This window comes from Miniopterus schreibersii (assembly GCF_964146895.1).
Source record: "Miniopterus schreibersii genome assembly, chromosome: X".
Lineage (NCBI taxonomy): Eukaryota > Metazoa > Chordata > Mammalia > Chiroptera > Miniopteridae > Miniopterus > Miniopterus schreibersii.
Window position 1 is genome coordinate 27,524,395 of NC_138104.1, and position 13,019 is coordinate 27,537,413.

General features: G+C 39.4%; 1 pseudogene across 1 annotated transcript; it reads left to right on the forward strand.

Annotated features, from left to right (window-relative positions):
- Nucleotides 1–10,107: 10,107 nt before the first annotated feature.
- LOC308551195 (ATP synthase subunit alpha, mitochondrial pseudogene) lies at nt 10,108–11,833 on the forward strand (annotated as a pseudogene). Its single transcript has one exon. The product of its transcript is annotated as an ATP synthase subunit alpha, mitochondrial pseudogene (transcript).
- The last annotated feature ends 1,186 nt before the right edge of the window (nt 11,834–13,019 follow it).

Genomic DNA, 13,019 nt, shown 5'->3' on the forward strand with positions numbered 1-13,019 from the left:
ACAGTTCCCTTATACTCATATGCATTTTAAGTGTTTTTTTTTCTTTTTGCTGCTCTGATCAAGTGGCTTTTTTTCTACCTTATCTTCTGATTCACTTATTCCATTCTCTGCTTCTTTGAGCCTGCTTTGAATTCCTTCCAGCATATTCTTGATATCAGATATAGTATTCTTCATTTCTGCCTGGTTCTTTTTTATCATATCTAGCTCTTTTTTCATGCTTTCACTCAATTCCTGGACCTTCCTATTAAGTGTCTTATTGTTCTCATTAATTTCCTTGAGCATCTTTATAATTATTACTCTGAACTCTATTTCTGATAATTTGCTTAAATCCATCCCATCAAGGTCTTTTTCTGGCGATTTTTCCTTTTCTTTAATTTGGTGGTTGTTTCTTTGTCTCCCCATTTTGGTGGCTCTTAGTGTTTTATCTGTATATTAGATATATTTGCTGTCTCCCAGTATTGTGGGGTGGGTTTTTGTTGTGTATGTCTAGTGGGACTCAGAGATGTGTTTTTCTTATACTTCTGAGCTATTTGCTCTAGGCGTGTCACTTTTGTGGGTGTCCCTTTTGTGGATTCTTTGGGCTCTCCTGTTGTGATTGGGTGTAGTGTTGTTGATCCATTCTTGGTGGACTCTCCTCTCGGGCTGGCTAACTGTCAGGCTCAACCACAACCACAGCATGTGAGCTGTTGTACAGGTGCTGTTGGGCAAAACAAAACACAGCCAACTGCCAGGAAACAAACAGTAACTTACAAAATATCCTGGAAACCTCAATGAAAACAATCCAGAGAAAGTAGAATTGGGAGAGCAAAGGGACAACACAAATGCTGAAGCAAAGAGAGAGAGAGAGAGAGAGAGAGAGAGAGAGAGAGAGAGATGATAGATAGAGAAGTATTTTATTGCTAATAGTAAAAATAATATAAAATAAAATAATAATAAAATTAAGTAAAATGAAAAAAAAAAAGACAAGCTACTGGGAGATAAAAGGGGCAGAGAAAAGATTCTGAAAGGAAAGAATGATGTGCAAAAAAATTATGGTAGAGCGTAAGAATAGGAAAATGGTTGAAAATAAAAAATATAAATAAAATAAAGAGACTATCACAAACAAAACGACAGGAAGACAAAGAATAAAAGAGGGGAGGAAGAAAGTTATGCCAATGGAACAAGAAAAGAGAGAGAGGTAAAGCAAGTGCAGGGAAGGAGGCCAATAAGAGATAGAGAGGAAATAGAGAAAAGCAATAAACTTATTGATTATAATAATAATATCCAAGCAATAAATCACAGAATATCAAGAAAATATTGATAATAGAACAAAAATCAAAACAAAGCAAAAAAAAAAAAAAAAAAAAAAAAAGCAAAGGAAAACAAGACAAATTTTTTTTTAAATGAAAAATAATTAAAAACTTTAGAAAGAAAAATTTTCCCCTCTTTTCTAAAATAAATAAATAAATGAAAGTCAGTCAGGTGAGTTTCATCTGGGCAGCTTCTGTTGTCTGAGGCTCACTGCTTTGTAAGCTGATTTTGGGTCTCCTTGGAGGCACTTGGTACTTGTGTGTCAGCCAATGTCAGGGGCTGTCTAAGTTTGCCTCTGGTGTCCTTAGGTAGTTGGCTGGTCTGAGGCTCTCTGTGGGCCACCTCCACCTGTCAGCTATTTTGCTGACCCCTTGTGGTTGCCTGGTCTTACTGCAGAGTCCTCTGAAAAGAGTCTTTAGGATGCAGGCTGGTTAGTATAGCTCAGGCTATTGCTCCCTTTACTTAGAGGTTTAGCTGTCAGGTACTCACTGTGGGGATGATAGTCTCTGCTTCAAAGCCAACTCCTCAGTCTCTACCCTATTCTCCACTTCTAGTTCCCCATACAATGGCCTGCTGCAGGTTCAGATTGAATTCAGTCTGTTGCCTTTTCTGTATGGGCAGTTTAAGGGACCTTGGCTCAGTGGGTTTGATCAAAAAAGAATCTGGAGAGCAAATTGACTGCCCAGCCCCCAGAAGGAGTTTTAAACTTTTTCTCCAGTTCCCGAACAATAGTCCCTGAGAGTCTTACTCATGTATTGGCATCCTGTGAGATGTTCTCCCTTCCCTCTCAGGACTGTGCCCTGTGGGGGATATCTGGGGCTTCAGTGAGCTGAACCAGACTCTTTCCTGTTGGGGTGGTGCTTTTAGCCTGTGGGAGAGGTAGGCATGCTCCGCCTCTCCTTTCCAAGTTCTGGTTGGCTGATCTCACAGGGCATTCAGTTCAAACTCTCCACAATGCAGACACAATTCCCTGCTTTCCTGGTGTTTCTCCCCAATGCAAGCCAGAAAGGTGGTTGCCCGTTTAGCAATCAAAAACACACAGAGCAACAAACAGGTAGAGAACACAGCCTGTGAGGTCCTGGGACCCCCACACCTTGGAACCAAGCAGGAGGGGGGGTCACAAAGTCAGCCCTACACAGGTCTCCTGCATAGCTGATCTCAGTAAATCTGGAGCAGCTCCTTGAATGCTATCCTGGCTCCCCTCAGAGCAGGTCAAAAATCTCTGATTCACCCCAACAGCAGCTCCAGCAGCTGGAGTTCTGATCCACTCTGGTGACAGCTCCGGTCCATCTTTCTGGTAGTGGGAGGGCTCTCTACCCCTTCCCTGTGCCACACAGTTCAAATGCTTTCTGGGGTTCTACACAATGCCTTACAGGAAAGCAGAAGGTCCCTGAGGTGGCTATGTGTAGCCCTCTGGACCCTTTTTGTTGAGAAGCCACACCCTGCAGGACAGCCTTTCCTGCAGTCAGGTCCTGGGGTGAAACTCCTGCGCCAGCTGCACCCATCAAGTGCATTGTTTTACTGGGAAGGCACAGTCCCCTTCTTGCAGGCACACTGTTCCCTGGGCTCCCTCTGCCCGCTGTGCACAGGCTATCCTTTTCTTCTCCTCCACTCCATGTTTGAGATCCCAGCTTTTGGATGCCAGTCCACATTCCCAAGGGAAGGGAGCTTTGCAGCCTCTAATCCTCAGGCCTTGAAGCCAAGCACCGGCTTCAGGGTGGACTCCCCCTTTCTCTGCCCCCCCTTACCAGACTCTATGGTGTTTCTTCAGTGCTCCTTACTCAAAATATGTCCACTCAGGTATATTTCTCTTGTTTTTCCAAGCTGGCTACACAGTATTTTAGCTGTAAATGTAGTTCATGGCTGGAAGCAAGAGCACTCTGCTTCTTGTCAGAGTGCCACCATCTTTTCTCACCCTCCTTGTTGATTTTTTTTTTTTTTCTGGAAGATCTATCCAGTGGAGCCTGTGGGGCGTTTCCTACTATGGCTGTATTGCTGTCAATCTCTCCCTTAAATTCCTCCAGAAGTTTTTTTTATATATTTAGGTGCTCCTATGTTGGGTGCATATATGTTTACCAGGGTTATATACTCTTGTAATGATCCCTTTAGTTTTATGTAGTGAACTTTCTTGTCTCTTGTTATAGCCTTCATTTTGAAGTCTATTTTGTCCGATATGAGTATTGCTACCCTAGCATTCTTATCTCCATTTCCAATTGCATGGAATTTTTTTTTTCCATCCCTTCACTCTCATGATATGTGAGTCTTTTGTTCTGAGGTGGGTCTCTTGTAGACAGCATATATTTGAGTCATTTTTTAATCCATTCAGCGACCGTATGTCTTTTAATTGGAGCATTTAATCCATCTTCATTTAAGGTTATTATTGATATGTACTTATCTATTGCTACTTTAATTCTTCATGCATGTTTCTCTCTCTCTCAGAAGTCCTTTTAACATTTCTTGCAATACTGGGGTCCCTGGTGATGATAAACTCCTTTAGCTTTTTTGTCTGGGAAGCCCTTTATTTTATATATTTTGAATGATAGCCTTGCTGGATAGATTAACCTTGGTTTTATTTTTATTTATTTTTATTTTATTTTAGTTTTGTTTAAAATATTACAGATGTCCCTTTTTCTCCTCAATGACCCACTCCACCCCATCGCATCCCCCTCCCCAGTCCCTCTCCCCATCATTATCTGTGACCTTGGATTGTGCATATATGCATATAAATTATTTGGTTAATCTCTCCCCCTCCACCCACCTGCCCTCCTGCATCCCTCTGACATTGGTAAGTCTGTTCCATGCTTCCATGTCATTGAATCTATTCTGTTCATCAGTTTATTAAATTCTTTAGATTCCACATATATGCGAGATTATGTGATGTTTGTCTTTCTCTGCTTGGCTTATTTCACTTAGCATAATATTCTCCAGGTCCATCCATACTGTCCAAAAGAGTATGAGATCCTTCTTCTTTAAAGCTGCATAGTATTTCATGGTGCAAATATACCACAGCTTTTTTATCCACTCATCTACTGATGAGCACTTGGGTTTTAGATTCTTGCTTTTCATTACTTTGAATACTTCATGCCATTCCTTTTTGGCCTGTAGAGTTTCTGATGAGAAATTAGCTGATAGCCTTATGGGAGCTCCTTTGTAGGTAACAAATTTCTTTTCTCTTGCTTCCTTTAAGAGTCTCTCTTGTCTTGAATTTTTGGCTATTTAATTATGATGTATGTGGGTGTGGGCCCCTTTGGGTTCTACTTGCTTGGGACTCTGTGCCTCCTGAACTTGTGTAACTTTTTCCTTCACTGGGTTAAGGATGTTTTCTGCCATTATTTCTACAAACATATTTTCTACTCCTTGCTTACTTTCTTCCCCTTCTGGCACTCCTATGCTGTGAATATTGTTACATTTTATGTTGTCCCACAGCTCCATTAAGCTGTCTTGTTTTTTATTTGTTTTTTCTTTTTGGTTCTCCGATTGAGTGATATTTTTGTACCCTGTCTTCTAATTCACTGATCTGATCCTTGGCTCCTTCTAATTTGCTATTTATTCCTTCCAATATGTTCTTTATTGCTGTTATGTCATTCTTCATTGCCGACTGGTCCTTTTTCAAGTTTCTATATCTTTTCTAATGCTGTTGAGCATCCTTGTAATCATTATTGAGAACTCTATATATGATAAATTTCTTATCTCCATTTCATTTCGCTCTTCGTCTGGAGAATATTCTTGTTCTTTCATTTGGGACTTGTTTTTTGTCTCCCTACTTTGGCTGTTTGTTCTGGGTTGTTTGAATATATTAGGTAGATCTGCAATATCTCCCAGTCTTTTTGAAGGCACTCTGGTGCAGTACAATGTCAGATGCTGTTTGAGACTAGCCTTTAGTACCCTGTTTGGAGCTTTCAGCAATTCACAGCTTGTAGCTCCCTCTTCTGGAGCTTGGTGCATTTGGAAAGTACCAAGATACCCTCCAAGGTCTGCTTTTCCTAACCCAAGGTCCAGAAGCAGATCAGGCAAAGGCTCAAAGTGTCTATAGATCCACCTCTGCCTCTAGGTTGATTGTTAGTCTAAGTCTTTTAATGAGCCTCAGGCTGTAGACCACAGCAAGGTATAAACTCCACAGGGCAGGTAGAAAGGTTTTCCAACATGATGGGGCAATCGCTTCCCCTCTCCCCCAGGCTAAACTGCCTGGATGGTTAAGGTCTGCCAGAGAAAGATGTCTGTTGCAGTATGGGGGAATGATTCAGCACAGGAACCCGAACTCTATCCTCAGAGCCCCCAACCCTGGATTCTCCTCACACACTCTAATCCACTCTGCCCTCCCTCTGCTGGAGCCCAAGGTTTGTGGCTGCACACAAAATTTTGTGCATTGGCCCTTGAAGATGGTGCCTGCATTTCCAGCCATCTCTTCCTGGCAGTCAAAAACACCCTCTGCTTTCATCACCAGATGTTAAGTGGGCACCTTCTCAGTCCTGGTGCTCTGGACTGGGAAGCCCAGCTTGGAGTTTAGACCCCAGAGTTCTCAGTGGAAACCACCCCGCAGCTGAAATATCCCTCCAGACCTTCAGCTGCTGCCTGTGGGAGCCTGGCCAGACCCCCCACACCTCCGAACTTCCTACTAGTCTCTACTTGGTCTCCACTTTATGTCCTTGGTTATGAGATTTCTCTCCATCTAGTCTTTAGTTGATTATTCAGGATGGTTTTCTATATTTTTGTTGTAATTCCAATTTTGTCCTGGGAGAGTGTCAATGTAGTGTCCACTTAATCTGCTGCCATCTTGGAACTGGTCTATAGTAAATATTCTTTTAACCAATTCTCCACTTAACCAACTCATCTTGTTAACAAAGCTTCTCCATTCCCTCTGTAAAACATATCAACAAAAGTCAGATGTTCAATGAGCCATTGCTTTATATATGTGTGCACATGTGTGTGAGTGTGTGTGTATAAAGAAATTTATTGCAAGAATTTGGCTCACAGGATTGTGGGGGTTGCCTAGGAAAGTCTGAAATTGATAGGGCAGGCTGTCAGAGAAAGCAGGCCAAAACTCTCAGGCACAGCCTGAAACTGCAATCCACAGGACAAATTTGCTTTTGGTAGGCTAATCTCTAGTTTTCCTGTGCTTCTGTTCTGCCCATAATGTTCTAGGTTTACCAAGAGTCAGTTTGATTTGTTTCCTAAACCTTTTTCTACCAATTCTACTTGTTATCTGTTAGTGTAGTTTAATAAAATATTGTGCAAATAAAGTATGTGTGAGAAAAGAAAGTTGTATCTATGAAAAATTTCATGAAAACATTTTAAAAGACTAAAGGGAGTCACTTAAAATTAATGTCATATTAGGTGTCAGTGAAACTATAAAATTTTAAGAAAAAATTGAAAAAAATTTAAAAAGACACAAATAAATGGAAAAATGGCCTATGTTCATGGATTGGACGTGGTTGCTTAATATTGTTAAGATATTTCATACTTCCCAAACAATCTACAGAGTAAATGCAATCCCTATGAAAATCCCATTGACCTTTTTTTGCAAAAATAAAAAACAAATCCTAAAATTCATAGGGAATATCAGGGGACCCAGAATACTCAAAACAATCTTGGAAAAAAAGAAGAACATAGCTGTAGGACTCATACTTCCTGATTTCAAAACATTCTACAAAGCTATAGTAATCAAAATAGTGTGGTACTGGCATAAAGACAAACATATAAACTACTGAAATAGAAGAGAAAGCCCAGAAACAAACTTCACATATATAGTCAAATGATTTCTGATGAGGGTGTCAAGATCATTCAGTTGGGGGAAGTACAATCTTTTCAACAAATGATGCTGGAAAACCTGGATATACACATGCAAACAATGAGGCTGGACCTTTACCTTACACCATATATAAAAATGAACTCAAAATGGATCAAAAAACTAAATGTAAGACCTACAACTATCAAACTTTTAGAAAAAAATTTAGAGCAAAAGCTTCATGACATTAAATTTGGCATTTATTTCTTGAACATGACACCAAAGGCATAGTGAACAAGAGACAAGATACACAAATTGGATTTCATGAAAATTTTACAATTTTGTACATCAAAAGACACAAGAGAACTTGTTGGAATGCAGGATATTCTGTGTCTTCTTTGTGGTAGTAGCTACATAAGTGTATTTGCTTGTCAATGTTTATTCCAATGTACACTTAAATGGATGCCTTTTATTATATGTAAATTATAACTCAATAAAGGTTATTAAACAAAAAAAGACAATATCAATAGAGTAAAAATGCAACCCATGAAATTGGGGGGGGAAATTCAAATAATATATCTGATAAAGTTACCTGGGGTTAATATCCAGAATATATAGAGAACTCCTAAAACTTAACAACAAAAAACAAACAACTCAATTAAAAAAATAGGCAAAGAACTTAAATATATATTTCTCAAAAAATATATACAAATGGTCAATAAGTACATGAAAACATCCTCAACATCATTAGTTGTTAGAGAAATGCAAATAAAAACTACAATGAGATACTACTTCACACCCATTGAGATAGCTACTATTTTTAAAAAAAACACAGAAAATACCAAGTGTTCATGAGGATGTGGAGAAATTAGAACACTTGTGCACTGTTGATGTGAATGTAAAATAGTACTACCACTATGGAAAACAATGTGGCTCAAAAAATTAAAAATAGAATTATCATATGATCCAGCAATTCCACTTCTGAATATATACCCAAAAGAATTGAAAGCAGAGTCTTGAAAAGATATCTCTGTTCACTCATGTTCATAGCAGCATTATTCACAATAGCTAAAATGTGGAAGTAACCCAAGTGTCCATCAGTGGATGAATGGATAAGCAAAATGTGATCTATACAGACAAGGGAATATTATTCAGCCTTAAATGAAGGGCATTCTGACATATGCTACATGAATGAACCTTGAGGATATTATGCTAAGTGAAATAAGATAGTCACAAAAAGATACATGCTATATGATTCTATTATACAAGGTACTTGAAGTAGTCAAAATCATAGAGACAGAAAGTAGAATAGTGGTTGCCAGGGGCTGGGTGAGGAGGAAATTGGGAGTTAGTGTTTTAATGGGTTTCAGTTTTGCAAGATGAAAAGAGTTAGGGAGGTGGATGGTGGTGATGGTTGCACAACATTACAGATGTATTCTATAACACTAAACTTTACACTTAAAAATGGTTAAGACAATAAATTTTATGTTATGTGTATGTATTTTAAAAATGAAAAAAATTAAGGAGAGAACTATTACTTATTACTTTACAAGTATCTTTAGGATCTCACTATAAAGAAACTGTCCTGAAAATCAGAACTAATACCTTATAGGTGTAGTTTCTTGAAAAAAAGTGTTCATGGAACACCAATCGATAAACTCATCCTCAAAGAAAAGGACTTGGTAGGTTCTAGATCAAAAGATGGGCTAAAAAATAAACACATGTTTTGAAAAAAATATGTTTCAGGTAAGCATATGTCATGTTTACTTAATATTTTTTACCTGACTTTTTCAATTAACTAAGTAGGTAGAATTACTTTGGATGAGGGCTTCTATGTACATTGAAAATATTGTGTTAGGAATATCAGAAAACAGAAAGATTATGCCAAGGAGTTCACAGCATTCTTGGGTTAAATTTGCAAATTACTAGAATATGGATAAAGCAAGGCATGCATCTTAACGTCCATAAGTTCTGGGTTTGTACAGGATATTTCCAGTTTGTGTCTGATGCCATTATTACTAGTACACCCTCACATCCTCTCACTGTGGAAAGTGTCTCAATTTGTGCAAAAAATGTATGATCACCCCAACCACAATAGAAGGAAAAACATGCGTTTAGCAGTTTCATGGTAAACATAGTCTAAAAAGGCTACTCGAAGAAGTGGTATACCCTTAAGCAACTTCCCCAATTCCTCCACCCCCAATCCCAGGTAACCACAATCTACTCTCTGTTTTTAAAAGTTCAGTTTTTTTAGATTTCACATAAGTGAGAGCATATAGTATTTATCTTTCTCTGTCTGACTTACCTCACTCAGCATGATGCCTTCAAGGCCCATCTATGTTTTCACAAATCACAGGATTTCCTTCTTTCTCATGGTTCAATAATATTGTTCTCACCACAAAAAAAGAAATGATAATTATGTCACATGATAGAGGTGTTAATGCTACAGTGGTAATCTATTAATGCATCAAATCGGTATTTTTTATACTTTCCACTTACAAAATGCTATATGTCAATTATATCTCAATTAAAAAATTTTTAAAGTGACATGAAGAAAATTATAAAAACCCTCTGACATCCTGCTCCATCTCCTTCACTACAGTGATCCTCCAACCACACCTGGGAAGAACTGCTCTTGGTGGGCTGTACTCCACAGTTAGGAGATGGTTTCCAAACTGCTCTTTCCTCTGTACTTAAACTGCTGTCTGTTGGGAGAAATGGGCCTTTGAATACCTCCATACTCAGGAGGAATTAAGGACCATTTCCTAAAGTGGTCAACTGCAAGGGCTCCTGTCTGCCTTAGTAACAGAGCAAAATGCAATCCATTGTTTCAGTGAACTATGGAGAGATGTCTTCTGGGCTCCAGGAACAATTTTTAAAACCTCTTTTATCATTGTAATTATAGGGGGGGAAAGTGTCAGGCAAAGAAAATTTCAAAAGAAGAAAACAAAACAAAAAATAGTTCATAGCCAGTCAGCCCAAGGCTGCAGCTGCAGAGGAACTACTGAGGAGCTGCAAAAGTGCTGTCCACGAGCGTCGCTGTGGCTGTGGCCCGCGCCCTCCCTTGGCAGGCCGGGCTGGTTTCCAAAAACACTTTGGGATCATCCTCTATTGCTGCAAGGAATCTCCATGCCTCTAACACTCATCTTCAGAAGAATGGCACTGCTGAGATGTCCTCTATTCTTGAAGAGCGAATTCTTGGAGCCCATACCTCTGTTTACCTTGAAGAGACTGGGCCTGTCTTAAGTATTGGTGATGGTATTGCCCGAGTACATGGTCTGAAGAATGTTCAAGCAGAAGAAATGGTAGAGTTTTCTTCAGGCTTAAAGGGTATGTCTCTGAACTTGGAACTCGAAAATGTTGATGTTGTCGTGTTTGGAAATGATAAACTAATTAAGGAAGGAGGTACTGTGAAGCAAACAGGAGCCATTGTGGATGTTCCCATTCGGGAGGAGCTGTTGGGTTGTGTAGTAGATGCCCTTGGTAATGCTATTGATGGAAAGGGTCCAATTGGTTCCAGGACCCCTAGGCAAGTTGGCTTGAAAGCCCGTGGGATCATTCCTCGAATCTCTGTGCAGGAACCAATGCAGACTGGGATTAAGGCTGTGGATAGCTTGGTGCCAATTGGTCGTGGTCAGTGTGAGCTGATTATTGGTGACCAACAGACTGGCAAAACATCAGTTGCCGTTGACACAATCATTAACCAGAAATGTTTCAATGATGGAACTGATGAAAAGAAGAAGCTATACTGTATCTATGTTGCTGTTGGTCAGAAGAGATCCACTGTTGCCCAGTTGGTGAAGAGACTGACAGATGTAGGTGCCATAAAGTACACCATTGTGGTTTCAGCTACAGCTTCTGATGCTGCCCTACTTTGGTACCTGGCTCCTTATTCTGGCTGTTCTATGGGAGAATATTTTAGGGATAATGGCAAACATGCTTTGATCATCTATGACGACTTATCCAATCAGGCTGTTGCTTATGTCAGATGTCTTTGTTCCTGTGCCGACCCCCTGGTCGTGAGGCCTATCCTGGTGATGTGTTCTACCTACATTCCCATCTACTAGAAAGAGTAGCCAAAATGAATGATTCTTTTGGTGGTGGCTCCTTGACTGCTTTACCAGTCACAGAAACACAAGTTGGTGATGTGTCTGCTTACATTCCAATGAATGTCATTTCCATCACTGATGGACAGGTCTTCTTGGAAACAGAATTGTTCTACAAAGGTATTCGCCCTGCCATTAACATTGGTTTGTCTGTGTCCTGTGTTGGATCTGCTGCCCAAACCAGAGCCATGGTGGCAGGTACCATGAAGCTAGAATTGGCTCAGTATCATGAGGTTGCTGCATTTGCTCAGTTCAGTTCTGATCTCGATGCTGCCACTCAGCAACGCTTGAGTCATGGTGTGCATCTGACGGAATTGCTGAAGCAAGGACAGGACTCTCCCATGGCTGTTGAAGAGCAAGTGGCTGTTATTTATGCCAGTGTAAGAAGGTATCTTGATAAACTGGAGCCCAGCAATATCCCAAAGTTTGAGAATGCTTTCTTGTCTCATGTTATCAGCCAACACCAAGCCCTGCTGGGCAATATCAGGGCTGATGGAAAGATCTCTGAACAGTCAGATGCAAAGCTGAAAGAGATTGTAACAAACTTCTTGGCTGGATTTGAAGCTTAAACTCCTATGGATTCACATCAAATACCAGTTTGGTTTTGTCATTGTTTCTTCTAGTAATCGGTTCCATCTGTAAAAGGATTACTCTCATACTCCAGATGTACAGAAATCACCTTAAAAATAAAAGTTCCATATTGCTTGGTGAAGAAAAAAAATAGATCATAGACTTAAATGTAAAATTCAAAACTATAAAACTCCTAGAAGATACTATAGGAGAAAACCTAGATGACTTTGGGTATGGCAATGACTTCTTAGACACAACACCTAAGATATAATCCAAGAAGGGAATAATTGATAAGCTGGGCTTTATTAAAATGAAAAACTTATTTTTCTATGAAAGACAATATTAAGAGAATGAGAAGCCACAGACTGGGAGAAAATATTTTCAGAAGTCACACCTGATAAGAAACTGATTATTATCCAAAATTCACAAAGAACTTATAAGACTCAACAAGGAGAAAACAAATGACCTGATTTAAAAGGGGGCCAAAGATCTTAACAGACACCTCACCAAAAAAGATATGCAGATGGCAAATAAGCACAAGAAAAGATGCTTCACAGTATATGTCATCAGGGAAATGTAATTTAAAACAACAATAAGATACTACTACACACCTACCAGAATGACCAAAATCCAGAACACTGACAACACCAAATGCTGGCAAAGATGTGGAGCAACAGAGTCTCTCATTCATTGCTGGTGGAAGTACAAAATGGTACAGACACTTCATAAGACAGATTGGTGGTTTCTTACCAAACTAAACATACTCTTGTCATATGATCCAGCAGTCGTGCTCCTCAGTATTTACCAAAAGCAGTCGAAAACTGATGTCTACACAAAAACCTGCACGCAGATGTTTATAGCAGCTTTATTCATAATTACCAAAGCTTAGAAGTGACCCAGATGTCCTTCAGTAGGCAAATGGATAAATAAACAGTGGTATTTCCAGACAGTGAAATATTATTGAGTACTAAAAAAAATGAGCTATCAAGCCTTAAAAAACACAGGGGAATCTTAAATGAATATTACCAAGCGAAGCAAATCTGAAAAGACTACATGCTGCATGATTCCAACTATATGAAACGCTAGGAAAGGCAAAACTAGAGACAACAAAAAGATCAGTAGTTGCCACAGTTGCCAGGGAGTTACACAGCGGGGTGGGGGAAGATGAACAGACAGAACATAGAGGATTTTTAGAGCAGTGAAAACACTATATGATATTTCTATAATGGACAGTGTCACTATACATTTGTCCATACCCATAGAATGTACAACACCAAGAGTGAACCCTAATGTAAACTATGGAATTTAGGTGATTATGTGTCAGTGTA